Raw genomic sequence first — 15,649 nt, forward strand, 5'->3', positions numbered from 1 at the left:
CCAAGTTGGTTCAACTTGCTTTTGACATTTTTAATAATTGGTGTTACCTGAAACAAAAACTCTGAGCTGCCCTAATAAGAGTGGGAATCACCAGCAAGGACTTATGAAACCCTGATAGCTGCTGTATAAATATCCGACACTGTAATGCAGTATGTACCACTAATGCATTTGGGTTCCTAAATACTGGTTTTCCATCAGAAAAATAATGACCAACACATATTTTATAAAATTACCATTATTACTAAACTTAATTAATTAATCTAAAAGGCAAAGGAGTTTTATTTTCTAAGTGGTTTCCATATGGTCATTAAGTTATTAACCTCTTTAGCTGTGAATAGAATTCAAAAGCACTGTTCACATCTGAAGGATCTCATTTCACATCTGTGGAACGCGGGGAATTTCTGAAAGGCAGAAAAGTATTAAGTACAGATGTGCATCCATTCATTATCCTCAAGACAATGCATAAAATATATTAGTCAGTTTTGGAAAACCTCTTGCCAACTGTTGATCTACAAGAGAAACCTGCAAATAATTTAGTGAGGATTGGTCTGTGGTCTGCCTATAGTTGATCTGTGACACACTAACATCCGCTTGAGGAACTGCTAATGAACATTTTTAATTTATGCCTGTCTTTGTGAAATGCAGGGCTGGACATAGGAGAAAGACTTTTTCTTCTCATCATGTTACATCCATAAGAATGTGGCCCATAAGGGGCATAAGGATATGGTGTCCCAGGATATGATCCAGGGACAGACCTCTGAGTTGAGCTAGATAACTGGGGACACAGTGAGGGGCTTTGGTCTGTGAAGCCCCACAGCCCATATCAAGAATGCTCACAGCAGTACCTCACCTCAGAGCAAGAGACTTTGGGCTGTCAAGGGTTGGGGCTGGAGTGAAAGTACCTAAGACTCAATAGAAAGAAGAAACTCAGGATAATGTCATAGCTAAGACTTAGGTAGGACTCCTCTGTTCCATAATTGAAGATGGATTGGAAAGGTCAGGAAGAAGTTGTAGGCCTACCTATGCATTGAGGGACTCACTCATGCCTCTGGTTGCTGTGACTACACAAGTGATCTGGGAGAACAAGATAAAAATTCAGGAATTTTCATGTATCTCATCTGGGCCAATTAATACAGAATTATTACTGCTATTTTTATTTTACTCAGAGGCAAATTAAACTGAAGCAAAACAAAGATCTATAGCATGAGCTCTAGGATGCTTTTCAGAGATGGAACATTCTGATCTTATATTCCCTTCAGTATCAGAAGAAATACCCTCTCACTTGGTGAATAATCTGACTAGGATATTTTATGATAATGAAGGCCTTTTTTCTCTTCTTCCAGCTATGTTTTAAGAGTCAGAGGCAGCTGTGACTTCATTTTGTGAGAAACATAATCATTTCAGTATGTAGCAGGCATTTTCTGAGAATGCCTACAACTGGACAAAACCAGTAGTTGGGCTTTTAATGTTTTAAGTCCTGGATCTGGGTTTTTTTTCCCATTTTCTGAGAGAATCACTATTTATGGGAGTAGGTACCACACTATTAGCAAAACCTGCCTGGTCCATTCAGACTTAATTATACCTTTGAAAAGGCTTGCACAGACAACTGTTATACTTCAGTTTGGGGACACCAAGATCAACTGCTGCTAAGGACTTCAGGGGCCAATAGCACTGTTTCAAGACCTTGATGTGTTTCACTTCCATGCTAACAGCTGGGTTGCTTAGTCCTGTGAAGATGAGGGTAAGATATTCAGAGGTACCACCTGAGGCACCTGGAGAAAATAACACCAAGCAGTAGAGGTCCTGGAGTCAGCTGGCAGCTTAGCCAGCTTTTTCAGAACAGTTTTGAATGGTTGTTCCTAAGATGTTTAATAGCCTTTTTCACTGCACTGGTTGCAGTAGCTGACAGATGGTTTTTGTAGATGATTATTTAAAAAAAGAAAAATATGGAAAATGCCAGTCATGCCAGTTTTCTCAGTTGTTCTTTCCAAGTTTCTGAAGTGTACAGCAGTTGGCAACCTCATGGCCATTACTACCTGTAACTTCTTTTTCACTATGCCAGCAGTGGGATTGAAAACCCAGGCCACAGCCTCAAAGCCCCTCATCAAATGAAGGGACCTCATCCATTAGCTTGGATCAGTGTCCTCCTTGGTAGATTAAAGAGGAGCTGCAGAGTCTGTCTGCAGTACAACAGCGTGTAAATGGAGAAACCAAACTGATGCTGACAATAGCTACGACTCTCCTCAAAGAGAGTAGTCCTGAGTTGCTTCTAGGCAGGAAAGGATTACCACGACAGTGTGGTTGTGCCAGGACAAATGTTTGTTTTCTCCATCATTTTTATGGTGGGGCAGGCCAGCTCTGCATCACACTCTCTTTCAGAGCTCATTGCATCTGGTTTTGGTTTTATGAAATTCTTGATGCCTTTGTTGCCACAAATTCAGTCATGTAGTGGTGGCTATCAAGCCGCCAATACACGGTTATAGCAAGGAATTCTGTATTTCAGGAGATGCATCTGCTACTCATTCCTAGGCAGTCATCTGATGCTGCTAGATTATATAATAAATTTGAATCTGGCAAGAATGAACAAGAATCCTATAACAAAAGTAGAAACCTGCTTCACATCCTAGATCAAAACAGGCAGGAATGATGGAAAGAAACTGTTTCGAAACTGAACTTCACACATTCCAGTTGCAAAGCTTGGCAGACCGTCAAGAGACTGAGTGGAGACTCTGGTCTGGGAAAAGGGAGTATCCTGTCACAGCAAACTCCACAACATCACAGCTGATAGCCAATGGCACAGACCCCTAATTGAAATGAGGCTCTCAGTCATGCATTAAAAAATGACGGTTTCTGAGGCGGCAGATTCTGAATGTCAGCGGGAACCTGATTGCTTCTTTCCCTTGTCCGAGCTCAGGCTGGCTTTCCGTCTGCAGCATGTGACTTTTGGGTCTGGCTCTCAAACACTCAGCCAAAGCTGATATGCTGTGATTTATGAACCATTATATTCCTCACTGCGGATCCCAAGTGTGCAAGGATGGGCCAGGATTATAGATATTCCCAAGGCAGGGAAACCAGTGACAAGCAGGAGGAGCTTCTGACATGCTTCTTGGCTGTGCACTGCCCCACAGCTTTATGGGAAAGCTAGTTCTTTGGGAAAGCCACTCCAGAGGGGTGGTGTGATCAAAGATATAAACATGAAATCCTGAGCAATGATAAAAGGAGTTGATGCTGCACTTATTCATCTCCCATCAGTTTAGGATATCATATAATAGGGATAACTGACTGCAATCTCCTTAATATTCCATCAGTTTCTTCCAGGACAAGTGCACACATGTGATGCTTCACTCAGCAAACTGAACAAGAAAGTGGCCTCCTGCACATTTTACCTTCACTCCTAACTTCTCAGATATGTATGTATTTTTATGTATTTATTTATCTATTATGTATTTATGCCTATACCTATAGGCATGTTCATGAATTTCACATATTCTGCATCTATGTTCACAACTCACACTGACAATTCTAGAATTATATTTTTTGCACATCTGAAGGCATCTAAAATGTAATGGCTAAATCTTGACCATTTTGTTCCAAAAGAGAGGAACCACAGTCAGGACTGTAGTGAATCTTTGATGCTGGTATTTTCCCAAGCACTGGTCCTTTTTTAGGAGTTATTCCAAGTTGGGGAATAGCACTAAACTTGAAATTACTGAGCTCTGTACTAGAGTTGCTGTATTTATTACTCTTATACAGCATTGGACTCAAGCTCTGATCTAGCATCTGTTTGAACCTCTGTGTTCTGTATATGGTAGAAGAGGGGGTGAAAGAGTCAGGGTCAAACCACACATCTGCTGGTTTTCTCCATCTGCAGAGCTCCAGCTTCTCAGTACCATTTGGGAGGGGGACTTTTAGCCTACAGGGTAACTCTGCTGTTGGCCTCTTGCTATATCTTCTTTGCCAAAAAAGGAAAAAAAAAATCCTTACAAAATATCCATAGTGATGAGAAAGAGATTCCAAATACTGAGGAGCTTGTTGCTGTAGCTGCCCCCTTGCCTATTGAAAGGCAAAGCTCAGCAGAGTTCAGAAACGAAATCTGACTCTGAGTTGTTATAACCATGAACCATTTCTTTCTGTGGAGGTGTGCAACAGACTGGAACTCAGGCAGTAAAAAGTGCTTGTGTTGCCACCCACCAGGTGTCTAGAAGGTGGTCTGCTACGCTATGTTCACTGAATTAATAAGGCCACTATACCTAGAAAACCCAGATAGTGATGTCTGACTTCCACATACGAGAAACCAACATTTCAGTGAAACTCCCTCGTATGGATTTTATATTAATGTCTGTGTCTAATTCCTGATCAGTCCTTCTCAAAAATCTGCACTGTTTCAAGTACACATCAGAATATTTAATTGGCAGAGTTAAAAAACATCAAATCCAATAAGCAATGTTGCAAACAGAAACACAAGACAATGTATGACTTTAGTGACTAATATGTTGCTGCTATTTTCAACTCCAAATATGTACTATTTTCCCTGTGTGTAGCATATGAGAAAATCCAGATTACATGCACTTCAATTTTCATCTGTTTCCTATCAAACAGTCCACTTTCATTTCTCTCATAATGGTAAAAGCAAGGCTAAGCTATTCAGCAACTGGCACTTCCTGAGCCTGAGCTTTAGTCTCATCTCAGACTGTGTCCTGTTACAACCAAGATAATATCTGGAAGTGATGGATCAATCCCTTTACTGTTCAGAAGAAAGAGATGTATTTTTTTATTGCACTTGAGAAAAAAATATGAAAAACAGATTTTGAGCTATTTAAAAGCGCCAATTTCCTTAAAACTTGATTTAAGGATATTGTGATTGGCATCTTACTGGGACATTAGTATCAGGACACCCATTGGGAATTAAGTTCCATGTCCAGAATTTAAGTTCCTAAATATATTGGGCACATAACGGAAAGATTGATACTTCTTTAATGATGACACTGCCAAGGTAATAAAACCTTACACCACAATGTTGCCCCTTTATACCAAAAATATACAGAAATAAACAAATAGAACATGTTGAGAAATTATACAGAAACCCTGTTAAACATTTTAAAGGGTAATAAAAATGCCTTTGACCCATTAAATGCACTCTACTGACTACATGAGCCAGTGCCAAAAAGTATCAAAGCTTTTACAAAGAAAAAGAAATAAAAGAAAAAGGTCCAAGAACTTGGTAGTGTATGTTCTCACTGAATAATTAAATGAATGTGCTGGGCATAACTCAGGAAAAAGCATATGGACCATTTCATCTTACAGAAACCCAAGTGCACACACATATACATGTACACATTATGTAAACATATATATGTTTATACCCACAAGCACACTTGATACGGGCATGAGAGCCCATGTGATAGTTTGCCAGGAATATGATACAATCAATTATCATTCTGCCCTTATCTATTCAACAATGTAATTCTTTTGACTTTCTCTAAAATGTAAAACTCCAGAGTACATTCTAACATTACTTTAAGAAACCTGAATCACCTTTTAAAAAAAAAATCTTTTCCCTTTTCTCCATTATTTTTACTTCTAGCAGTTGAGCAAGTTTTTTCTCAGATGCAAAGAAGTGTCTGACAGTCCCAAGCCAAATTTCTTCTGAGCACTGAAATGTCCTTGGACAGCAATTTTTTCCAATTTTGCAAATGACAAATCAATTTTAGAAATAAATATTTCTTATTTTATTTCAGAACCAATTTATGACCAAAAAAATATTACATAATTAATGTCCATGTCAATGCATATTTATCTATCTCTTCTGCAGTAAATTCATGAGGCAAGATCCTAATCCTAGAACCAACCATTGAAATGACACCTATTGTAAATTCTTCTCAAAGGTAAACTTTTTATCTAGAGCTAACAACAATCCCAGATGCTGTTCTATCCCTAAACCTGTGGGCCTCTTTTTAAACTGCAATACTTTGGGTTTTTATATGTCTAGTTGCAGTAATGAACACCTCAAATCTTGTGGTTGCATTTGCTCTGGTATCTCTTTATATGGCCAGAAGAGACAGGACAGGCCCTGTGCATTAAATAATTATTGGAAAACAATATGAATCCAAATTATACTTTCCTTCAAGCTTCTGAGATCATTTCTATGCTTTACATCTTCCTTGTAAAGATTATCTTTTATCAGAATTTCACAAGCTCTACTAAATGAAAATAACAACCCACAATGAGCTGAACTCTCTGACACATACAAATTATAATCCATTAGATTTAACCTCTTGAAAGATGACAAAGGACTCTTCTGTCACGTTATTCTCAAGTCAGCTGTCTTTTTAAGGATCCAAAATACATAAAGCATCTCCCAGAGTCACTCATAGTCCAGATCCTTTTAGTAACAGTTTTATAAAATAAATCACTATCTTGAAATAAAAGGATTTGGGAAACTGTGCAGGTAAAGAGAAAATTGATGACTTGCTTGGAAAAATCCAAAGACAAAGGAAACACAGATGAAAATTTTCACTTTGCTATTTGAAAAACCACAAAAGGTTGGGAAGTCAGACTGGGATTACTCTGGTGACTGTGTACACTCCTCTCTTTGTACAGGAATGGTAATTTAATCTATTTACAGTGACTTGTACCGTGACCTCTGGAAGGCGTCACAATAAACTCAGAAAGGATCTATGAAAAACATCTTTGAAAAATTCATCTCTAACCACATGACAAAAAGTTTGGCTTCCTGTTTGAAACAGATGGAAGAGATTTCACATAAAGCCCATGTAGTTTCATTTTCTTGTGTTCAAACCCAAAACAGCTGAGGTCTAAGTGATTTTAAATCACTAAATAGTCACTTTTCCCCTTTACCTAATTTAATTTTTCTCTTGCTGTTGAATTTATGCATCCTTCAGCTGCTAAACTAACATGTGGCATGTGACCTTCATGGAGTTTTCCATGAACATTGCTATGTAGGGCTGGAGTCAGGTTAAAACAAGATGTACACACACGGAGGCAAGAGTAAGCAGCTCTCCTTTGCTCGTTCTAACAGCTTGGGCCAAATGAAACAATATTTTCATGAAGAGTTTGAAATACTATGAATGGCACAAGCATAAGATTTCAGATTGGGTCTCTCGTACATACATTTTTCTCCAGTCATGTTGTTGCAATCTCATAAGTAATTACGACACAAAATAATTGATGAGGGGGAGAAGGATATAATAAGGATTAGCAGCACATAGTTTCTTACCAGCCAAGCCAGGAATAAGAATATAGACATGAGTAAGAATTTCACAGATAACATTTGGCAGCTGGCATGAATCACAGGTGGGATGAGTGAGGCGAACCTGGAATTATTGCAGATTTGCTCTTCTGCTTTAGCAATAACTGAAGAGCTCATAATACTGTTCCTGCATAGAATATTATCATTAATGCACACAGCTCAGCCTACTAAGCTAATACAGCTCACACTATCCTGCTAATTCATTTGCCAAGCTAGTCAGTCATTAACCACTCTTGTGTTTCGTCATTTATTTAATTTCACATTTTGTAATATTTTCATTCACACTTAAAATCATAGAAGTCTATTAATGAAATGGAAGGTGGTTAGATATGGTATTTTCAGCAACATTTTCTGGAAAATATGTAAAATTATATATTAATCCAGTTAAGTCCTCACTTTCCATCAAGGGGAGTGTTTCTTGCACAAAAATGCACAAAATTTCGCCTGAAAGCATGCAATTAAAATTGTAATTCTTTGTCTTCTTGATAGGATTATAAGATAATTCAGTTTGGAAGGCACCTGCTGAAGTGTCTCGTCTAGCCTCCTGCTAGAAGCAAGGCCACACCAGGTTGCTCAGGCATTCAGAGATTCAGTTGGGACTCAAAAACTTCAAGGAATGGAGAGTACACAACCTCTCTGAACAACACAATATCCCAATAAGATAATACAGTGTAATTAATTTCATGGGCAAATCCATAAGTCACACTCTTTTCAAGATGTACATCCTTTTACTATATATCCTCAAAAGCAAGAGAATGAAAGAGAACTGAAAAACATCCCCATTATTTTAATTTTCACACATTTAGTTTTTCATTAGTTGAACTTTATAAAAATTATCAGTGTGAGACTTTTCGTACTTGTGATCCAAAATACATATGTTTGAAAATGAATAGAGTTCTTTTAAAAATCCAAGATATTTCTCTCAACAGTTGCATCTTAACTTATCTGAGACCCCTAGGACTGCATACCCTGGTTCCAGACATTTGCCCACAGAGTGTGTAATAGCAATAATAATAGCACCAGCCTGGTGTTGTGAGCTCAGCCTGCTGCTCTCCCTGTGGCCTGCTGTGAATGAACACAATTGCTCAGCTGACATTTCCACTATTCTAGAAAGCAAAGCTCAGCTAGACCATTTAGTCAACCATGACTGTTCTGATTTTACAGAAAAGATCACATATAAACTTCAACTCTTACTGCTACAAGAACTTCATCATCTATAGCAGTTTCATATAACACTTTTATTTTTTTTTCCTGTGTGCTTGTGACAGTGTTTTGTTTCTCCCCAGTGACAGTAGAAAAAGACCTGATGAGGGTCATGAAATTTCTGCTGTGTTGCAGAGGAGTTTTTAAGAAAGGTCCTGCTAGTTGGCTATTTTTATTTTCTGGCATCATTAGATCTCTGGAAAAACGCCCTAAAAAATTGAGTCCAGGCACATTGACTTCAGAAATTGTTCTATATTAACCAGAAATTTCCTCTTTCCCCACCTACTTTTAAAATTTTTAACAGTGGAATATATTGAAACATGCAGAGAACTGTAAGACGGCCAAGAGGTCTTACATAAAATTCACTTAAACGATCCACTTCTGCAGCAGAATAAATCAGAGGAAATATCAGCTACGAAGGAGGATATCTAAAGAAAGTGACTGCAAACTGCAAGTTAAAAAAAAAAGTGTGATCTCCCTTTCAATTCTCCTTTTTCTACTCTCAAAGAGCCACAGTTAATTGGATTGCTTTACTCTATAGAAACAAACAAAGAAGTCACCCTTTCCCTTGGACCAGCATAGGATGTTTGCAGGCTGAGCACTTGAAGGGCAGATTTGTCCTTTGGTGTTGCATTCAAATGCAGTCACGTTGGGTAACAAGCATCTCCTGGGAGATGTGACAAGTGTTGAAATGTGTATGACAAACCTCATTCATCTGCCAGATCACTGCCCCCTGCATTTCACAGCCCAGCATCTTTTGTCTGTGGGAAGGAAGGGAGTGGAGTGCCTGCAAGATGAGGGCAAGGTTGGAAAGTGTGATCAGAGCCTGAATGCACTGGCATCTGTTACGAGCACAGGGAGTTGAAATGATATTTCTAAGAACTCCCATGACCGTTTATAACCACATATTCCAAGAAAACTCCCAATATAGTCGCCGTCGTTAACAAAGACTGCAGGCTATAAGAAACAGATGAGCTAACCTTCCTGCCTTTTGGGGCATATCTCCTTGGGCCTGGAGCAGGGATAGCCACCCTGGTGCAAGGTGGGGAAGCACTGGTGGGGAAGGGGACAAGTGGGTGGTTCCTGCCCTGCCTTTGAGGCCACGGCACAGGAGAACAGGACTGAAGTGTTCATTGCTAGAATGGCAATCGTAGCCAGGCTGCTCCCACCCACCCTGCTCCCGTGGCTCCTAAGCTGACCAAGGCTGGGAACACTACTGCAATATCTCTCCTGAGGTCTTGGCTTCAGCCACTGCTGCTCTGTGGCACAGAGTGGATGTGCTCCTTTTTGGCTCATTTTCTGCCCAAGGACAGGAAGAGAGGGAACCCCAGGAGATGCTGGGCACATCCCAACCGCCTCTTCTGTTCCACTAACTTCTCAGTGTTAGTGTTTTGGAAAGAAAAGCCCCATACTCTGCTGACAATCCTAGCACCCAGCAAGCAGGCAGTGCAACCATCACTTAAATGCTTTCCTCAAAATACCCTCACAGCCTGAGTTTTGTCTTCACTGGCATTTGAGTAATCATATCAAAGTCCTTACCTACACTTTGTTTCTATTTTTATTTCTCCCCACAATATTAGCTTCAGATGTCACTGTTTTGCTTACTTTTTAATTAAAGACTTTGACATTTTTAAACCACTTTATATTTCCTATCTTGGCAATATTCAAAGAAGGACTACACAGATGGGCAAATAATCATATCAAGATCTGAGGCATCACTTCCTTTCATCTTGGTCCACTTGGGTAAACTCATGCCACATGCCAGTGTGAACTATTCTTGTAAAGAAGACAAGGGCTGTAAAATCCTGCTGAAACTTACTTAGAAAGGGTAATTTTGGCTATGCATAAGTGCCATATATTAAATACAGTACAGGTGAAATTTGCTGGGAAGGGCTCTGATGTTTGTAAGTTAGACAGACAGTACCTATTAGAGAGGCTCCGAATTATGAACAAGTGTAAGATAATATAATTTTATACATCATTTATACAGCAATTTTACATGTAGTCTCTTCAGAAAGAAACACCCAACCTTTTTCAACTCCACAGTCTCTGGCCTTTACAGTTAAATAAATTCCCTTCAGTTATTCCTAGGTATTCTGTGTGCAAAGGCATTGTAATATTATCTCATTTCTGAAGAGGTGTTCTTGAACAGTATCTTTAGGTGAGATGTGCAAAGATGCAAACATTTGCTGTCTCCTTTCTCCTTTACAAAGCACCTGTATCTCTCTTCCTCACGCTTTCCCTGGGGAGAAGGGAAGCTGAGAGCACTACAAAACAGCACTGGCAGCCTGAACCACCCCTGAAATGCAAGAGTGATAAATGTGATGGCACTGATCCTACCTTGGGTGGCCATGAATTAGGAACTACAGCTACAGAACTTAGTTTTGTTGAAGTTATCCATGTCCTTCCTTGTCTTATTGCAAAGATTTTATGCCACAGTTGGCAAGTTATCCCAGCAAGCTCTAGGATATCAGTTTTGTTAGAATAATTTGCCACTGAATTGAGTTTCTCTGTAAACATTTTATTTCTTACTATGCTCTAGTGATTGGGGGGGCACCTGAGACTCACTTGTAAAACTGCAGGTGTCGGGTTTCTAGCACACAGTGCAATTCTCACACAGAGTTTTAAAAGTAAAAGCAAGCTCTCTCACATGAAGGTGGTCTAATTCCTGACAGGTAAATGGCTGCTTGGCCACTTGGTCCCATTGTGCTCCCATGGCACTGCCTTTGGTTCCTCTATGGCACTGCAGAAGGAAAACCACGCCTGCCAGCTGGGCAGATGGTGAACAAAGCCAAGGACATCAAGCATGGAAAAACCTCTCCAGCTCAAGCAGGGAAACTCTGACAAAACACCAGGAGTTTTAAGATATCCCCTAGAAAAACGCAGTTGCTTTCTTATAAAAAGATGCAATCGTTACCAGCAGTTGCAGCCATCTAAGCCAAGCCCTGTGACAATTGCACAGTTCCTGTCTCTGATGCTGTGTCTGCAACACAACCAAACCTAACCAGCTTCAGATAGCCTCTTTTCTCTTCACATCATCTATAAATATCTATTTCCTCCTCTAATTCCAGCATACAACTCCCTCAGCTTGAATCTGGCTAGCTCTAGATCAGTGACATGTTTTAGATTTGACATCTTAGACCTCCATGCAACAAGAACTGAGAGCTCACTGCTGCTGACTTGAAGGTAGCTTTGTTACTCCACAGGGTGCGTGGCACATGGACACAGACCTGGGAAGCAGCAGGACAGCACAGTCCCAATGAGTGCAGGTCTTCAGAGCTATGCAAACATAGAATTTCAAATACTAAATATGTCAGTGGTCCAGAAGCAGAAATTTCCATTTGCTGGCTTTCAGGCAGCCATAAGTTTCAGAAGAAGATTTACACTAGAACTAGAATCACATAAGCAATTGTACTGATTCACAATCACTTACATTTGTTACCATCGTCAAATTCAGCCATGCAGTGTAATAATAGTGTTATGAATCATTTTGATAAAACACACCTTCTACACATAATGACAAATGTGAGTAGCCTAGAAAATGTGCAGATTGCCTGGATCTGCACGCAAGAGAAGAAGCCTGCTCAATTTCAAAACAATAATAATTTTAAAAAATTGGTTAGGAATATAAACATTGATAAACTTACCTTACAAATATTATTTTAAAGACACCTGTGACAGATTGCTTGAAGTCAAAGCCTAATAATACAGCAGTTATCTTCAAGGGGACTTCTTTACATGTTTAAGAGGAAGCATGTGCTTCAGGGCTTTGCTAGGTTCCAGGCACACTGTCCTTGTAATAAGCTCAGTGCTACCTGCAGTCTCTGCCTTATTCCATCAGGCATTTCCCTGCCCAGATCCCAGGCCACAAATCCCAGAGTGCTGTAATGGAGTTACTCTGTCTGAAATCAGCGATCAAGAATAAGAGAAGGGCTGCAGGCTGTGCTTTGTGTTTTACATCTCTGAGGCAGAACATAAGGTTTTCTATTCTGTGCATACATATGCAGAGTATTATCCGTATGGCAACCATAACAAAAGAAAGAAAATTAAAACCAGACTTACTGGAATTTATACAAAATAAACAGTTTGCTTAATATCTTTGGCTAATTTATCTTGTGACAAAAGTGAAGCAAATGCTTCCGTCTAAGTTTGGGGGTGGTGGTGAAGATTAGGAAAAAAGCAAAATATTTAGCTTACCTCACCTGAAAGCAATCTCCTCTTTGATCTTGTTTTGCTTGAATTGCCAGCACCACTTCTTCTCCAGGACCATCAATTCCTTTTCCATCTCTGTTTGCTCTTTTCCATGGAGCTGCATGCTACTTAGTTGCTGGCTGGGGTTAAACCATGACAGGCCTTCATTTCTGTGGCTGCACAGACACAAGCCCTGTAGATTTTACACTACTCAGGTCACTGCTGTGCTTGGCCTTCACTGCTAACAAATATTCCCTTGGATTTACTTTTACACCCCAAACCTCTAAGTTTGAGCTCTGAACCAGATCAAGAGCATTGATATAAACAAAATAGCATTTGTCTTGGTGTATGGATTATATTCCATTAGAAGAACATCTGAAAGGCTGAAAAGCAAGATCCTGTTAGGTAGCAGATGGTGCCAATTCAGTCCTCTTTGCATACCACCTCTGGTTACTGCATGCTCCAGTTTTCCATAGCATTCCCACTGCCTGCATGGGATGTTTTGGCTGAGATGTAGATCCTAATTTTTAAGGATGCTGGAACTCAGATGAACAAGCTCCCAGAAAGCTGATGTATCAAAATGAAATTTGCACTATTTTTGTTATTAGTTATAAACATCACACTATGTATAATTAGAAAAAAACAGTCTTTAACATGCAGCATATTGGGCTCACCTAGCACAATCACATCACCAAGTTCTTTGGTGAGGAACAGGGAGCACACCGATGGATAAATATTTGTTTGAGTGGTTCTTGTCCCATTTTCTCAATGATTAAATGCACTTCTTTGAGCTAAACTGTGTCCTTCACTCCCAAACACTGAAAATGCTGGATGCATTAAAATGTTCTCCTAGTTCATCTCGTGCTTTTCAGGGCCCCATCTCTATCCTGCCTCATGAGAGCCTGCAGGGGCTGGACAGACTCCAAGTGAAGGAAACTCGGAGAAAGAGATAAAAGCAGAAGCTCCTGGATGCTTCCTCTATCCATGGTCCAGGACACCAGCCTGGCAAAAGACCTGCCTGAGACTGCACAAGGTGAGGTGTTTCACTCCTCCAGCATCCCCATAAACCAGCTATGGTACCCAGCAGTGCAGAGCAATTTCGAACCACAGCTGGGGCACATGGGCAGGGGAGGGGCAGGGCTTCCAGATGGACAGGAACTCCAAACAAGGCAGCACTGACAAAATGACACAGGGGAGATCAGATCCTCAAGCAGTTAATAATATCCAGCTGACAGAGAGGAAGATATGAAATCTATGCAAATCTACATAACCCATTATCCCAAAGAAGCAATGGATTTGTTTATCCATGAGCCACACCGAAAAGCTTCCAAAAATGTGTCAGCTTCCAAAGCAGCTGGATGCCCCTTGCACAGGGACACGGTTTAGCTCTAGCACTCAGTGCCTCACTGAACAGCATTTTAAACAACATTTGGAGAACAGAGGCTCCAACTTTCCACATAGCAATACACAAAAATACTAATGTTAGTGATTGGGTGAGGTTATGGTACGGCACAAGGGCTGCAGCAGGAGGTGCATTCTGCTCTCACAGCCTCACAGAGCTGCTGTGCAAAATCTCCAAGTGGACTTTAGCAGAGGTGGCCATGCCAAGAGCTGGAAGAAGTTCAGAGATGGCAAAGCCCCGGGGGAATTCGTAGGGCTGCTACCTACAGACAGCACAGAATGGGACAGTGTAATTCAAAGCAACAGTCAGCACTGTAAAGTTAAAACAAATTTCACTTCAGCCTCTGGGCAGACCCAGATCAGCTGATGACAAAAAAGGATTTGCTTCTGCTCATGTACATCATGAAGATAAAAAAACCCTATTTGACCTCAAAGGAAAAAGCTGGTAGAAAAAAAAATTTTTTTGCACAATTTGGTAATGAATATAAATATAGAATAGAGAGGGAAAAGTCCCTTCCCATGAGGCTTGAAGGTCTGTGTACCCCTTAGGTTCCCTTTAGGAGAATCCTCAGCTCCTGCCTGCTGTTTTATCTTGCCATGCCCAAATTATCACTTGCCACTTTTTCAAACCCTCTGCTCATCAATCTCTGACAAGAAACAACTGACAAAACAGCCTGACTTGCACAAGCTCTTGCCCTGTCACCTCCTTTCTCCTCCTGTCACTGTGCCTTGAGTCCTGCCCTCTGCTGCAGCTCATTTTTCCTTCTGTCTTTAGAGTGACTGAAAGCACAGTAAAAAAATTGCTTTGCAGCACACCTTTTCTCCCCTCCAGGAGTAAGACTGGAGCTTACTGTATGTACATCATGGCAAGACATGAAGGACAGAATAGCAAATACTGTTACTGTTCAAAAAACTTGATTTGAATACCAATTTCCATCCTGGCTGATTTGGCAAACCCCTGCTAGCAAGAAGTTAAGAGTCTTCTCTCAACATATTCCCTGAAAAATAAGTAAGTCATTACATTAACTTAGACACATGTCAGTAAGAGTAGGCTTACACACGCTCTCAACAGTGATTATCCTTGAATGTACACTAATTTAAAAACCTAACCTATATATAAGCCTCCAAAGATCTATTCTTGGTCTCTGGATGTGGGAGAAAAAAGCTCAAGGTCACCAGGGTACTGTTGGGTGGAGGGAGGGGAGATGAATAGCAGAGAGGCAGCAAGCAGGGGCATCTGTTGGGATGGACTGGCCAGGACTGTAGCTCTTGCCAGTGGCAGGACCTATCCAAGGAAGAAGATGAGGTCTGGATGCAGGTGGCAATCCACAGCTTCCATGTATTGATTTTCATTTAACTGCTTGCAGTTACTTTGTATAGTGGAGCAAAGATCACCACATTACTCCCATCACATTCCAAATTATAATTCCCAGTTTCATGGTAATACACCATGTTGTATAAATAGCAATGCAGTGCTCCCACAAGACAGCACAATTCTTGAATACTAATTACCACTGAGCAGAAAAATACAAGATTCTCTACTTACAGCCATGCAACTATGTTTAAGATGAATATGGTATTTGG

This window comes from Zosterops lateralis, assembly GCF_965231275.1.
Source record: "Zosterops lateralis genome assembly, chromosome: 5".
Taxonomy (NCBI): domain Eukaryota; kingdom Metazoa; phylum Chordata; class Aves; order Passeriformes; family Zosteropidae; genus Zosterops; species Zosterops lateralis.